General features: G+C 45.6%; 1 protein-coding gene across 1 annotated transcript in view; it reads left to right on the top strand.

Moving 5' to 3' along the window:
- Window positions 1-1705: 1705 nt before the first annotated feature.
- The window catches only part of PLEC (plectin), a 1447724-nt gene continuing 1433581 nt past the window's right edge, over window positions 1706-15848 (top strand). The window contains exon 1 of the mRNA XM_069621862.1: window positions 1706-1754. The gene's annotated coding sequence lies outside the window, so the exon portion shown is untranslated. The remainder of the gene's footprint in view (window positions 1755-15848) is intronic.

Raw genomic sequence — 15848 nt, 5'->3', positions numbered from 1 at the left:
ATTTCTTTCCCTGAAAAATATCAAATTGCCCCCCCAAACTGCTGCTCCCCATTATTTATTCCCTATACACCACCCAACCCTACCCCTTATATGCACTCCCCCCATTTTTTTCAATTATCTTTTTCAGCAAAAACACTTTGTCAATTAGTGGTGTGAAAAAAAAAACGGGCGATGAATGAACTCGTACCGGCATTCCAGAGTGTCAGGACCAGCTTGGCATTTCCAGATGCCGTGACCAGCTTGGCATTTCCAGGTGACGGGACCAGCTTGGCATTCCAGAGTGTCAGGACCAGCTTGGCATTTCCAGATGCTGGAACCAGCTTGGCATTTCCAGATGCTGTGACCAGCTTGGAATCCTGGGTTTTCATTCCCATCTTCATGTTGGGAGACTAGTGTTTAGTTTTTCCATTTCTGGTTTTGACTGTCTCCTGGGGGCTCCCCTTGGGTATAGAAGGTGGTTTATGAAGTGGGTCCAATCCAGCATGTCTGCCATGTACCCTTCTCCCTCATCCAGGGACTGGTTGGACACATCCTCTCCCTACAAGATGACCACCGATGACAATTGGACATGAGCATTATCGAACATGGTTTCAGTGAGTATCGTAAGGTGCTGATCTCTGTCATCGGTGTCCTTAAGCATACCAATAATTCATATTAAATTAACCTGAACCTTGATGGTGTGTGGGGACAGTGTGGGGACAGTCTCATGGGCATCCCACCATCCTCGCCCAGGCTTCCTAGTTTCTGGAATACTGATTGTAGTGATGGCTGACAGGCCTCAGCCGTCTCTAACTCTCTCCCTCTGGGGTGCTTTTGGGTGGCACCTATCCTAATCTGAGGAGAAGTCTGGTTCTCACAATGGTACGTGGTGCCTTGTCAGCTGCTCAATTTCACGTAGTCTTCCTCTTTCATGCCTTTGAGTGCCTGTCCCTGAGGTTCATGACTTCCACTTTCCCCTCTCCAGGACTATGCCCTCTCCTCGACTATCTACTACTTTCCACTCTCCATTCTCCTCCCCACTACTTCTCCCACATACATTCATCCCCTTTCACCAACTCATCCACACTTCTCACTTCTCACTCTGACTCACTCACCCTTCTACTCTTTCACTAACCACGCACACACTCTCACACTTAAGTACCACTTTCACTCACATCCACTACCCCCCCTTTAACAAACCGTAGTTCCACTCTCCACTCCACCGTCCTTCCTCTGCATGGTCTCTTGGTCTGCCTCCACCCCACCTAGCCTCACCTGAACAATGCACGGTCCAAACTACACTCGCTTCTTTTTATATTGCCCTTCTGGTGGTTAGGCCACCTAACCCCTATTCGATTGGGTAGCATGCTCACCGGCTTCCCTGGTCCAATCACTTGTTACACTGTTGCCGGTTCTGACACCGAGTGGGGCCTGGTTTCCTCTATTGATATTGGGATTGTAACATAATTACTTGCACACCTACCTCTTCAATTTAGAGGTCCTCTGATCAATGGGACACACTTTTATTTATTCGTCTGTTACTTTGCTCGTTAGTACCTCCTACATTATAGTATTGGCTTAAACTCTCTTGGCAAACTACCTTTCCCGTCTACATTTGCAGCAGCACCAAATTTAGACGCAGTAACCCAGCGCCCGCAGGGCTTAAAGGTCGCGAAGCCTGTTAGGCTGGTTTGGCCCGCTTCGTCGACAGGTTGCTCTCTCTCACTGAATCCCCTCCTGAACTCGGATCCTCATGCACTCTCGACTTATGTTTTGTAAGTACCATCTTATTAACTAATATGCTGGAAATTGTATAGTCGGCTCTTAACGACCATTCACATATGATTACGTGAAAAAGATTAGACAAAATTGCATTACGTATTTGGAACCCAAATCATTCCTTTGGAATCTTGCCAAGGATTGTATCAGACCCTCTAGCCTTTTTATCACCTGCCCCTCATTTTATGCAGTTACTGGTTCTCAATTTACTCACTGCAGTGCTCTTTAATCAAAGGTTGATCCACAGTGGCCATGACTCATGTATCCACTATCTTATTATCGATGTTATGTTCATCACAAAGTCTCGGGTTCAATGATACCCCTGCCCATGTTAAATCCGCAGTCGCGCCCACTGACTATTCATTGCTTATCCTTGGCAGACCAGTTAACAGAGGCACTAGTGTGGTTACCATTCTTAAATCCGTTCCGAAGCCGTGACACCTCAATACTGCTAATCCCACTTCAATTGAGATTTTCTATGGCAAGCTTAACCTTTCCCCGACTTCAACACTTGCTCTATTCATCGTCCTCCCGCAAATTCCAAACCTCTCTTCGTGGAACAGTTTACAGTCTTTCTTCTATCTCTCTCGGTTGAATGAAATAAGCCTTTAAGTCTTGGCAACTTTAACATTTGGGCCAACGATGAATCTGACGTCTCCTCAGAGGTTCTTAAGACTGATCTGGGCACTGCAGGCGATTCTCTATGAAACACAGAGCCAACACATAATGGCGCTCAACAGTCAGACTTGATCGCATGTAAAAACATTTCTTTATCCCGCATTTCGAATATAGATCTTTACTGGACTGACCATACATGCATTCCTTTTTATGAAGATCCCGCAGCAGAGCCAATATATTCGTGGCCAGTGCTCGTTTGTTTAAACAAACGCGTAAACTATCCATATTAAATTCTAGATTCCACCTTGCCCTTAATTCACTTAGCATTTAAAATATGTATCTAGACTCTGATCTCAGCCAACAAGTAAACATCTTTGACAAAATCTTTTCTGACCCTACTGGTTCCTTAGCCCCACTAGGAACAGCGAAGTATAATTGCAAGGCCAATAAGCAACCCAGGGTCACCCCTGGTTTGCGTTGAACTCAGGAAACGCTGGCATACATGGGAGAAAATAAATCAGACGTTAATCATGAACTGCATGAAGCCGATATTTGATAGCTAAAAAGTATACTACTCTGCTAAACAAAACAATCCTACTGGAAATTCACATAAAGTTATCTTTCGTACCTCACGTCGCCCTAAACCTAGTCATCCAGTTTTGACTGCCTGGCTTCGAGACATTCTTCCAGCTCTGGTTAATAAAATTCAACAGACTCGTGCAACCATTGGTTTGCATCACCTGCGGAGGACTGTGACTCTTGCACAGTGAACAACCCCTTAAATTCATCTCTACCTGAGTTTGAATTCGAGATAGTCTCCCAGGTCAGTCGTGAAGGCCAAGAGCCCTTCTCCCTGCCCCGGAAATCTATGCAAGATGTTTATCATTCAAGACTCAATTGAAGTCCCTTTGTTTGTCCATTTCGGGAATCTTTCTCTGTCTTTTGGCTTTATCCCTCCTGTGCTGAAGAGCTCTTGGATCCCTTGTGTTCTAAAAGATCAACTACGAACCCTGATCAGGTGGGTTACAATCTGCCGACTGCCAATATCCCTTTCCTTATGAAGCTTATTGAACAGATTGTGTCCTTGCAATTACACAATTTTAAGATACTGGGGCCCTGTCAATCAGGATTCTGTCCTTTTCATGAAACAGAGACAGCCCTCTTGGACATGACAGAGGGATTCTCTGGAAGTTGGATAAGAATGACATCTTGCTAGTTATCATGCTAACCCTCTCGTCGGCGCTTGACACGCTGGATGACCAGCTACTTCCCCAGATGGTCTTTAATCAGCGACTAATGTCTCTAAGTCCACGCTCCATGTGTTTGTCTCTTTTATCATGGCACACAGTTTTTGCCTAATCCAGGATAGTCTGGCTACTGACCTTCAGGTTTCAAAATGTGGATTTCCTCAGGGATCGGCTCCGTCACCATTGTTGTTCAAAATCTACGTGAAGCCTTTTCAGGACCTCCTCGCTCAGACGGATATTGAATGTCAGTGTTCTGCTGATGACACCCAACTGTTGAGACCTGGATGCAAGATAACTGGCTTAGTCTTAACCCCGTGTAAACTGAGCGGATGCAGGTTTACCCTCTTATCAACTCGAGTGCTCGAACATCACAACCAGCTGGAGGCTGTGGAAGTATTACCACTTTAAACAAAGTTAAAACTTTAGGTATTAATCCGGAGCCATTGTTAGCCTTCTCCATTCAAGTAAACCAGTCTGTGACTAACACCTCCTACTAGCTGAGTCTATTTGAGCAGATCCGTCCATTCCTCTCTACCGATCACATGTCTACCATCTCTCGTGCAATAATTGGATCTAAACTGGGTTATTGAAATTCACTGTATGTTGGCTGTCCAAAATTTCTTCAGCACAAGATTTAGGTGCTTCAGAAAAAACTGCTAGAAGAGATATTAAGCTTCCTTACGGTGCATACATTACTAGTACAGGCGTGAGGTTATAAAATCTCCTTTAAGCCCCCACCCCTTTCTCAAAGCGGGTTTGGCAGCATTTCGTGGTGGCGTCTCGGTGTAATCGTTGTTGCATTCAGAGTTCGTGTTCTGATACAGGAACCTCCACGCTTCTCTCTCTCGTGGGCCGGGTGTTTCATCTCTCGCTGCCATGGTTTCTGGGCATTGTGGTTCCAAAAAGGAAATGAGAGAACTTTGACCAGCGCAGTGTAAGGCAAGCACTGGGTGAGTGACAGTGGTACTGTTTATTTGTGACCAGGTAAATAAAGGGAGCGCAGAAACTGGGGACCTCCCAACTCCTTCATCCCACCCCTGGGGTAGTACTGGCTCTGGTAATTGCCCTGGTAGGCCTCCTGCTTGAGGTTGGGATCAGTCGCCTACTCCCTTGACAGGCTCAGGTCTATGTCCCGGTCATATGTCGAGATAGTGCTATCGCAACTCATCTCACCGCCATGTTTTTATTTGAGGTTTTTGGTTGTTGGTGACTTTTCTGGTCTCTAAACATCATATACACAGTCCTGTATGGGCAAAGCACCTGCCCTTTTCCTCTGGAGGACCCCTATGACTGCAAGCACTCTGCCTTGTGTTGGTCTCATTCTACAGTAGGCAGCTGGGGACAGGAAGGGCCATCAGTTTATTAGCACCAAGAAGGTGAAAGTGACCCTTGCACATTCCATTCCTTAGATAAACATAAGGAACATTCAGTACTTGTGACTCGGACACCAGTGGGTGCAGAGGCTCACTCCGTGGAGGAGGCTCCAGCCCCCCTCCCGAAGGCCTCCATGCATCCACTTATTGTCTGCAGTAAGCGCCTGGCTCTGTCCTCCAGCTCTCCATCTTAAGCCCAGGCATTCCTTCATTGGCCACAGCCAGTCACGTGAACATGGGATTGAGTAGATCTTCAAAAGACCCAGAATCCATGGTCACCTTCCAGCCTCCACCTTCAGAGACCCCTGACACCATCAGCGGCTCGCTCCAGAGGGGGAGGCTGGCACCAGCTACACTAGGCCACCATCCATCTCCATGATTGTCTGCACTAAGTACCTGTCCCTGACACTCACCCCTCCATCTTAGTCCCAGGCGATTCCTCCATGGGCCCACCGGCGGTGAATCCATTTATCACCAATCCGCAGGAATCCTCGTGCATGGCGTCCACAGCAAAGGTTATCTAAGCAAAGGACAAGGCCTGTTTGGACCTATTTGGGCCTGGTCTGGTCTTGGTCCTTATACGTCTCCCTACTTCCCATCCTCTACCCAGCGTTCAGACCCCTCGTGCATCAAACTGCCGCGTGACGTTCATGCTCTTTGGCAGTGCTTTGACCTTTAACATCGGCCCACATTGACCATTTCTATTTTCAATCCATGCATAATTACTGTTCTATGCTCAGCATTTCTTGCCCAGGACCCTGCTTTACCGTGAACTACTGAATAAGAGCAGGCTTACAACTTAATTACTATATTTGGTTGCCTAGAAACCTGCCCTGCTTACAACTGTGGTATTGCATTGCATCACCTATAACTTGCAATACTGCACTTGGTCACCTAGGAACCTCTCATAACTTGCAGTACTGCACTTGGTCACCTAGGAACCTCTCATAACTTGCAATACTGCACTTGGTCACCTAGGAACCTCTCATAACTTGCAATACTGCACTTGGTCACCTAGGAACCTCTTATAACTTGCAATACTGCACTTGGTCACCTAGGAACCTCTTATAACTTGCAATACTGCACTTGGTCACCTAGGAACCTCTTATAACTTGCATGACTGCATTTGGTCACCTAGGAACCTATCATAACTTGCAATACTGCACTTAGTCACCTAGGAACCTCTTATAACTTGCAATGCTGCATTTGGTCACCTAGGAACCTCTTATAACTTGCAATACTGCACTTGGTCACCCAGGAACCTCTTATAACTTGCATGACTGCATTTGGTCACCTAGGAACCTATCATAACTTGCAGTACTGCACCTGGTCACCTAGGAACCTCTTATAACTTGCAATGCTGCATTTGGTCAGCTAGGAACCTCTTATAACTTGCAATACTGCACCTGGTCACCTAGGAACCTTTTATAACTTGCAATACTGCACCTGGTCACCTAGGAACCTCTTATAACTTGCAATACTGCACTTGGTCACCTAGGTACCTCTTATAACTTGCAATACTGCATTTGGTCAGCTAGGAACCTCTTATAACTTGCAATACTGCACTTGGTCACCTAGGAACCTCTTATAACTTGCATGACTGCATTTGGTCACCTAGGAACCTATCATAACTTGCAATACTGCACTTGGTCACCTAGGAACCTCTTATAACTTGCAATGCTGCATTTGGTCAGCTAGGAACCTCTTATAACTTGCAATACTGCACCTGGTCACCTAGGAACCTTTTATAACTTGCAATACTGCACCTGGTCACCTGGGAACCTCTTATAACTTGCAATACTGCACTTGGTCACCTAGGTACCTCTTATGACTTGCAATACTGCATTTGGTCACATGGGAACCTCTTATAACTTGCAATACTGCATTTGGTCACCTAGGAACCTCTTATGACTTGCAATACTGCACTTGGTCACATGGGAACCTCTTATAACTTGCAATACTGCATTTGGTCACCTAGGAACCTCTTATAACTTGCAATACTGCATTTGGTCACCTAGGAACCTCTTATAACTTGCAATACTGCACTTGGTCACCTAAGAACCTCTTATAACTTGCAATACTGCACTTGGTCACCTAGGAACCTCTTATAACTTGCAATACTGCATTTGGTCACCTAGGAACCTCTTATAACTTGCAATACTGCACCTGGTCACCTAAGAACCTCTTATAACTTGCAATACTGCACTTGGTCACCTAGGAACCTCTTATAACTTGCAATACTGCATTTGGTCACCTAGGAACCTCTAATAACTAGCAATACTGCACTTGGTCACCTAGGAACCTCCCATAACTTGCAATACTGCACTTGGTCACCTAGGAACCTCTTATAACTTGCAATGCTGCATTTGGTCAGCTAGGAACCTCTCATAACTTGCAGTACTGCACCTGGTCACCTAGGAACCTCTTATAACTTGCAATACTGCATTTGGTCACCTAAAGGAACCTCTTATAACTTGCAATACTGCACTTGGTCACCTAGGAACCTCTTATAACTTGCATGACTGCATTTGGTCACCTAGGAACCTCTAATAACTTGCAATACTGCACTTGGTCACCTAGGAACCTCTCATAACTTGCAATACTGCATTTGGTCACCTAGGACCCTCTAATAACTTCCAATACTGCACCTGGTCACCTAGGAACCTCTCATAAATTGCAATACTGCACTTGGTCCTCTAGGAACCTCTTATAACTTGCAATGCTGCATTTGGTCAGCTAGGAACCTCTCATAACTTGCAGTACTGCACCTGGTCACCTAGGAACCTCTTATAACTTGCAGTACTGCACCTGGTCACCTAGGAACCTCTTATAACTTGCAATACTGCACTTGGTCACCTAGGAACCTCTTATAACTTGCAATACTGCACTTGGTCACCTAGGAACCTCTTATAACTTGCATGACTGCATTTGGTCACCTAGGAACCTATCATAACTTGCAATACTGCACTTGGTCACCTAGGAACCTCTTATAACTTGCAATGCTGCATTTGGTCAGCTAGGAACCTCTTATAACTTGCAGTACTGCACCTGGTCACCTAGGAACCTCTTATAACTTGCAATACTGCACTTGGTCACCTAGGTACCTCTTATAACTTGCAATACTGCATTTGGTCACATGGGAACCTCTTATAACTTGCAATACTGCATTTGGTCACCTAGGAACCTATCATAACTTGCAATACTGCACTTGGTCACCTAGGAACCTCTTATAACTTGCAATGCTGCATTTGGTCAGCTAGGAACCTCTTATAACTTGCAGTACTGCACCTGGTCACCTAGGAACCTCTTATAACTTGCAATACTGCACTTGGTCACCTAGGTACCTCTTATAACTTGCAATACTGCATTTGGTCACATGGGAACCTCTTATAACTTGCAATACTGCATTTGGTCACCTAGGAACCTCTTATGACTTGCAATACTGCACTTGATCACCTAGGAACCTCTTATAACTTGCAATACTGCATTTGGTCACATGGGAACCTCTTATAACTTGCAATACTGCACTTGGTCACCTAAGAACCTCTTATAACTTTCAATACTGCACTTGGTCACCTAGGAACCTCTTATAACTTGCAATACTGCATATGGTCACCTAGGAACCTCTTATAACATGCAATACTGCACCTGGTCACCTAAGAACCTCTTATAACTTGCAATACTGCACTTGGTCACCTAGGAACCTCTTATAACTTGCAATACTGCATTTGGTCACCTAGGAACCTCTAATAACTAGCAATACTGCACTTGGTCACCTAGGAACCTCTCATAACTTGCAATACTGCACTTGGTCACCTAGGAACCTCTTATAACTTGCAATGCTGCATTTGGTCAGCTAGGAACCTCTCATAACTTGCAGTACTGCACCTGGTCACCTAGGAACCTCTTATAACTTGCAATACTGCATTTGGCCACCTAAAGGAACCTCTTATAACTTGCAATACTGCACTTGGTCACCTAGGAACCTCTTATAACTTGCATGACTGCATTTGGTCACCTAGGAACCTCTAATAACTTGCAATACTGCACTTGGTCACCTAGGAACCTCTCATAACTTGCAATACTGCATTTGGTCACCTAGGACCCTCTAATAACTTCCAATACTGCACCTGGTCACCTAGGAACCTCTCATAACTTGCAATACTGCACTTGGTCACCTAGGAACCTCTTATAACTTGCAATGCTGCATTTGGTCAGCTAGGAACCTCTCATAACTTGCAGTACTGCACCTGGTCACCTAGGAACCTCTTATAACTTGCAGTACTGCACCTGGTCACCTAGGAACCTCTTATAACTTGCAGTACTGCACCTGGTCACCTAGGAACCTCTTATAACTTGCAATACTGCACCTGGTCACCTAGGAACCTCTTATAACTTGCAATACTGCATTTGGTCACCTAGGAACCTCTTATAACTTGCAATACTGCACTTGGTCACCTAGGAACCTCTCATAACTTGCAATACTGCACTTGGTCACCTAGGAACCTCTTATAACTTGCAATGCTGCATTTGGTCAGCTAGGAACCTCTTATAACTTGCAGTACTGCACCTGGTCACCTAGGAACCTCTTATAACTTGCAATACTGCACCTGGCCACCTAGGAACCTTTTATAACTTGCAATACTGCACTTGGTCACCCGGGAACCTCTTTTAACTTGCAATACTGCACTTGGTCACCTAGGAACCTCTTATAACTTGCAATACTGCATTTGGTCACATGGGAACCTCTTATAATTTGCAATACTGCACTTGGTCACCTAAGAACCTCTTATAACTTGCAATACTGCACTTGGTCACCTATGAACCTCTTATAACTTGCAATGCTGCACTTGGTCACCTAGGAACCTCTTCTAACTTGCAATACTGCACTTGGTCACCTAGGAACCTCTTATAACTTGCAATGCTGCATTTGGTCACATGGGAACCTCTTATAACTTGCAATACTGCACCTGGTCACCTGGGAACTTCTTATAACTTTCAATACTGCATTTGGTCACCTGAAGGAACCTCTTATAACTTGCAATACTGCACTTGGTCACCTAGGAACCTCTTATAACTTGCATGAGTGCATTTGGTCACCTAGGAACCTCTAATAACTTGCAATACTGCACTTGGTCACCTAGGAACCTCTTATAACTTGCAATGCTGCATTTGGTCAGCTAGGAACCTCTTATAACTTGCAGTACTGCACCTGGTCACCTAGGAACCTCTTATAACTTGCAATACTGCACTTGGTCACCTAAGAACCTCTTATAACTTGCAATACTGCATTTGGTCACCTAGGAACCTCTTATGACTTGCAATACTGCATGTGTTCGCCCACAGCCTGCTGCGATTAGCCCCTCTGTATGTTCCACGTGAAGATTATGCTACTGTGGTGGGGGCATTAATACATTCCCAAGTAGACTTTGGAAATAGTATGCTAGCTGGCATCCCTAAGAAACACATGAACAGACTACAGGAAACACAAAATGCAGCAGCCAGACTCATTTTTAATGTGTCAAAATCTACTCCAATTTCAGCTGTGTCCTTCTCCACTGGCTTTCAGTGAGCGACAGAAATGATAAAAAAAAAAAAAACGTTTATTTAATTGCCAATTTGGAGTAAAGTACAACAGATTTCATTTGGTACCAGACTGGGTAGAAAATACAATCAATTGGATGCAGGTCAAGAGGGGATGGCGCAACCAACACACATACAGCACAACCACAAGTTTCATATCTCAAATCAGTAAATACAATGGGTACTTGGTCCGTATGAGCCTGGTTAGCCAGACATGCGCTGAACTCAGGCCATATATCTCTGGGCCTAGAGGTGCGGGGCAATGACTCAATATATGACTCTTCACAGTCTTGGGCCGGTATCACTACATATTATCCCCACCAAAAATATAGCCGCATATATGGTCGTTTGGAACGGCCGTAGGGGATATTTTTTGGGGGAAAATGTTTGGAAGACGGGGTTGTGGGGGTGTCCCCTGCTCCTTTAAAAAGAATGCAGGGGTTGCGGTGGTGTCCCCTGCAGGTTCCATGCCTTAATATCGCCGCACAAATAGGGCGATATTTCTGCGGGGATATTAACACATGGAACCCTTGGGCCTCAGGTGAGTGCAAGCAGCCGCGCCTGGACTCCAGCTGGGCTACTGTCTTTCCATTTCTGTAGTATACACCTTTTGGCCATCACGCACCCCACTTTCAAAAAAGATTGGAGCCTCTTATTCAGGAACTTTGCCCACATTTCAAACAGCACTCCCAATGGGGACCATTCAATAGGGAGGCTCACTCCCTCAAACAGAATCTTAAATAGAGTCACAAAAATCCTCAAGGCGCGCACAGCTCCAAAACCTATGCATGTGGTCAGCTTGGTATGAATGGCATCTTGCGCAGCACTACCCATCAGACTGGTACATTCTACCAAGTTTCCTAAGAGTGTAATACAACCTATTTAACAATTTAAATTGCATACATTTGAATCTAAAATTCAAGGCTACTTTCTTGGTATGTGTGCACATTTGCTTCCACTGGACATCTGATAGTTTGGTACCCACATCGTCAGACCACTTGAGCCTCGCCAAAGAAGCAGAGGGCACAAGTTTATTTAAAACCATTTTATATAATGTGGAGAGGAGCCTTCAACCTCCACTAGAGTTAGCTACATATATCAACTCTGCATTTTCAGGTGGTTCAATGGGGTAGTCTGGCCATTGTGCCGCCACTGCAGCGCGTATCGTATAATATTGCATGAGCTCCACCGCTGTGCCGGCGTGTTCACGCCATGTTTGCGGTTTGATGAAATCTCCCTTCTGGGAATAAATCTGCCATTGCTCTATGGCCCAAGTGCTCCCATTGCGAAGCAACGGTCCTGTCCCATGTAGGTCCCAATCCAGGAAACTTCCACAGTAGGGGCCATTTGTAATATGGGCGTTCAGCCCCGGTCTTAATGGAGATGGAGTGCCAAGCTAGTATCGTAGCGGCCACAGGGTCGAACAAGCAGCTGTCTCTGTATTTTTGGTCAAGGATCAGTGTTCTCGGGTCTGACTTGCCTGTCGCAACTTTTTCAAATTTGACATGGGGCAGAGGTGATTTGTCATCATACCAATAGGTAGCAAATTTGGCCTGGGGAGTCATATCTGACCACTTTTTCCAGGCAGCTCCTGAATGCTACAAGAACCGTGCAAATATCCCATGCATTCTAGAAAAGAAGGACTTACCAGGCCATAGTGGGATGTTAGCAAATGCATATAAAAGCTTGGCCAGTAGTACCATCTTCATCAGGGGCGGTTTAACCACCACCGTGATTGGGAGAAGATTCCACCAGGTCAATCTGCCCTCCACATGTCGTTCTACCGCCAAACAGTTATCGCGCAGCAAAGCAAATCTCTTTCTCGACACCACCACTCCCAGGTACCTGATATTATCCGGGGACCAATGGAGGGGATAGGCTCCTCTCGGTTCCTTAGTGACACTCGTTAGCGGGAAGATCTCTGATTTTGAATAGTTTATTGTGAATCCAAAGACTTCTCCAAACTGCATGATATACCGGAGGATTGGGTCCATATCTATTTGTGGGTCCCTAATGTACAACAATACATCATCCGCATATACCAAAATTATCTAGGGGGGTCAGTGAGCAGGATGCCATGTTGCTTATGGTGGTCCCGTATGAGGTCTGCCATTGGTTCGATCGCCAAGGGAAAAAGGATTTGTAACACTCACCTGATTCCCGCAGAGGCGCCGGTCTTGACTGGGTGAATGCCGTATCTTCAAAGGTGATGTGTAACACACGGTTGGCTCTTTGGGCTGGACCTCTGTGTACTGTATGTCTGACTCGAAGAGTAAGATGTCTGCAGATAGAAAATATGGGATTAATGAACTGGGGTTATTGGGTGCCTCTCTCCTCTTCCCTTTCTCTTCTCCTGTAGAACCCCAAAGGTTAACACCCTCACCTTAGGTAAGTGAACGCCGAGCTCTCCATCTGCCTCGGGGCAGGGTGCCGTAACCAGTTTCTTCACTGGATAAGGGTGCAGGCCTCTTGACCTCAGAGGACTGCTGTCCGTCGTTAACTGCACGAACGGTAAGTGCTGGGCACTTCAAATGTCTTAAAAGTCTTTCGTAATGATATCTCTTGTTTTGCAGGGTTCCGGCGATGGCGGATGGCGGGCTGATGAGAGTTGAGGATCGAACCCGCGTGAGGAATAGAAGCGCCTGGAAGCACGTAAGTAAGCGCTTGTAGCCTGCTTCACGATGCGCACTAACTGTCCCTTTTATCTTGCAGGTACAAGTTCGGAGCTTTAGAGAAGCTGAAGGGTGCTGGAATACCCACTGGATTCGGCGTGGGAAGGAGTAAGGGCACGTGAGTAATAAAGTTGCCCAATGTCTTTAAACGCACCTTCTTTTGTCTTTCAGATGCGGGATGCAGCGCCGAAGGCCTCCGGAGCGTGCAAAGAGCTGGTAAGCTTCTGTCTTTCAGATGCCGGAATGCAGTACGAAGACCTCCGGAGCATGCGAAGAGTAGGTAAGCCTTTGTCTTTCAGATGCCGGAATGCAGCGCGAGGCGTTGGTGACAGCCGATGGACCAGGTAAGAGATGCGCTGCCACTGAAGACCGTAGTGCTAACCTGTTCTTTCTTTGTCTTTACAGGTGCTGCTGAAGACTGGATTCCAGGATGGTAAGCCTTTGTTCCATTAGGCCCAGGATCAGAAGCAGAAGACACGATGAGCGTTCTGCTGCAGAGAATGCAGAATAACGCAAAGCAAGATTCATCCATCGGGTGTGGTTTAAATAGCCTCCTGTAGTGCTTAGGTATCTCCTTCCACAGCCTCGCCTAGGTAAGAAAAGAGTTCCTGCTTTCCAGAAGAGTTCCAGTGTTCTGAACATAGGGAGTGGCTCCTGCCCCACCCAACAGGAAAAGTAGTCCCAAACAGAAGAGGATCAGGGGCTCAACTGGCAGGTAAGTAAGCAGCATGGTCTGCTGCAGGCAAGTCCACCCAAGCATTATGAGCCCGGCGCTTCCAGCGCTGGGACTGGGCATCTTTATGAGCCTGGTGCCACTGGCGCCAGGACAGGGTCCAAAAGGTCCCAATTGGGACTGGCTGGCACTCGGAACCGGGGTTATGGGTCTGCTTCCAAGGGAGTCGGGCAAGTCCTGATCTTTTGGAAGCAGAGATCATGACAGGATTGGAGACAAGGAGCAGCCCTGCCGGGTGCCTCTCTCATGAACAAATTGTTCGGACACAATTGAATTAACCAGAACCCTCGCCAGCGGGTGGGTATGTAGTAATTTGATATAGTGGAGTATTTTGGTGCTCATTCCGATTTTCCCTAGCATCACTCGTAAGTACTCCCATGAAACCCTGTCAAAGGCCTTTTGGACATCAATGGTCACTGCCACCGCTGGCTCTACTCTGGGCATAACATTGAACAAGCGCCTGATATTAAGTGATGTGGATCTGCTCGGGACAAAGCCGGCCTGATCCCTGTGGATAATGAGGGACATTAGTTGAAGCAAACGTTTTGTTAAGGTCTTTGCATATATTTTTGTATCCACGTTCATATGTGAGAGAGAAGAACAAAGAAGAACTCCAGATACCCCGGGAACAAAGTGGAGTAGTAGACTGAAATAAAGCAATGGAGTGTTCCCATGTGAATAGTATTGAACAACTGAGTAAAAGGCTACCAGCAGTTACTAAACTGGTAGCTGTCACGAATAAATCATTCAATTTAATAAAGAAATACCACCTATCATACTACACTTGTGCAGTGTATATTGTTATTGGCACGAAACCACAAAAGCATAATAGTACAGAAAAAAATTATACTTGTTTAGAAAAAAGGGGAAAACAAATTCTGAAACTCATATAGACAGTTTTTTATTACATCAATACTTCTAAAAGAAATAATAATGAGTTTCACAGAAAGGTAACAAATATTTACAATACTAAAATCAAATCTTTAAATAACTGATGGTATGTTCACAAGACATCAAACTTCTATGAGGATAATACACAAATACATTTGAGTTTCAAAAAAAGAGAAGAAGAAACTGAATTGAACCAATCACGCTCAGTGTGACAGCAGCCTAGGTCTGTCTGTAAGGCTTAATGTGCTGGATAGGTCATAGAACAGACTATAGCTAACTGTCCCTAGCTCAATTAAGGCTAGTATTTTTGACACAACCCCTGTGCAGAGACAGTGGCAAAGCTGGTGTTTCGTATACTGAGCAGCTGCAATGGGGCTAACTATTGCCGCTTCAGCACATATTACAAAAAGAGTCACTGAGTCATATGTATAAGTAGGTGGTGGCAGAAAATGATAGGTCCAATACTATATACTCATGTAGTAAGCAGAGGCATCTGTCAATATCTTGGAAGGAGGCAGTCACTCTGGCGCATGCTCAACAGCAGGATCTTCCTCGGAATTACCAATCAGGATCATAGCTTCAATGAACTTTGCTGCTTCATTTGGGACCGTAAAGAAGAAGAGTTTACCACGGAATTGGAATCGTAGGCGCACCGGGAACAGCATATTTAATGTTACGTTCACGCAACATTTTCTTAACTCCGATGAACTGGTGGTGCTCCTGCTGCACCAGTAACGGGAAATCTGGAAAGATCCGGATAATTTGAGACACCAGCCGCATGTCCTTCTTTTCTCTGGCCAGGCGCAGTAGGTGGTCTCTGTCTCGGTAGCTTAAGATTGTTGCAATAATTGGTCGAGGGAAGTCCCCGGGTTTCGGTCTGGGGTGAGGGCTCGATGGACCCGCTCCACTGCAAAAAAGGGGGATAGTTGCGGATCTCCTAACAGATCTTTCAGCAGTCGTTCCACAGCATGTT

The sequence above is a fragment of the Ambystoma mexicanum genome, chromosome 5q (assembly GCF_040938575.1).
Source record: "Ambystoma mexicanum isolate Mex_15411 chromosome 5q, UKY_AmexF1_1, whole genome shotgun sequence".
Taxonomy (NCBI): Eukaryota; Metazoa; Chordata; class Amphibia; order Caudata; family Ambystomatidae; genus Ambystoma; species Ambystoma mexicanum.
This window is presented reverse-complemented; position numbering and strand designations above follow the sequence as displayed.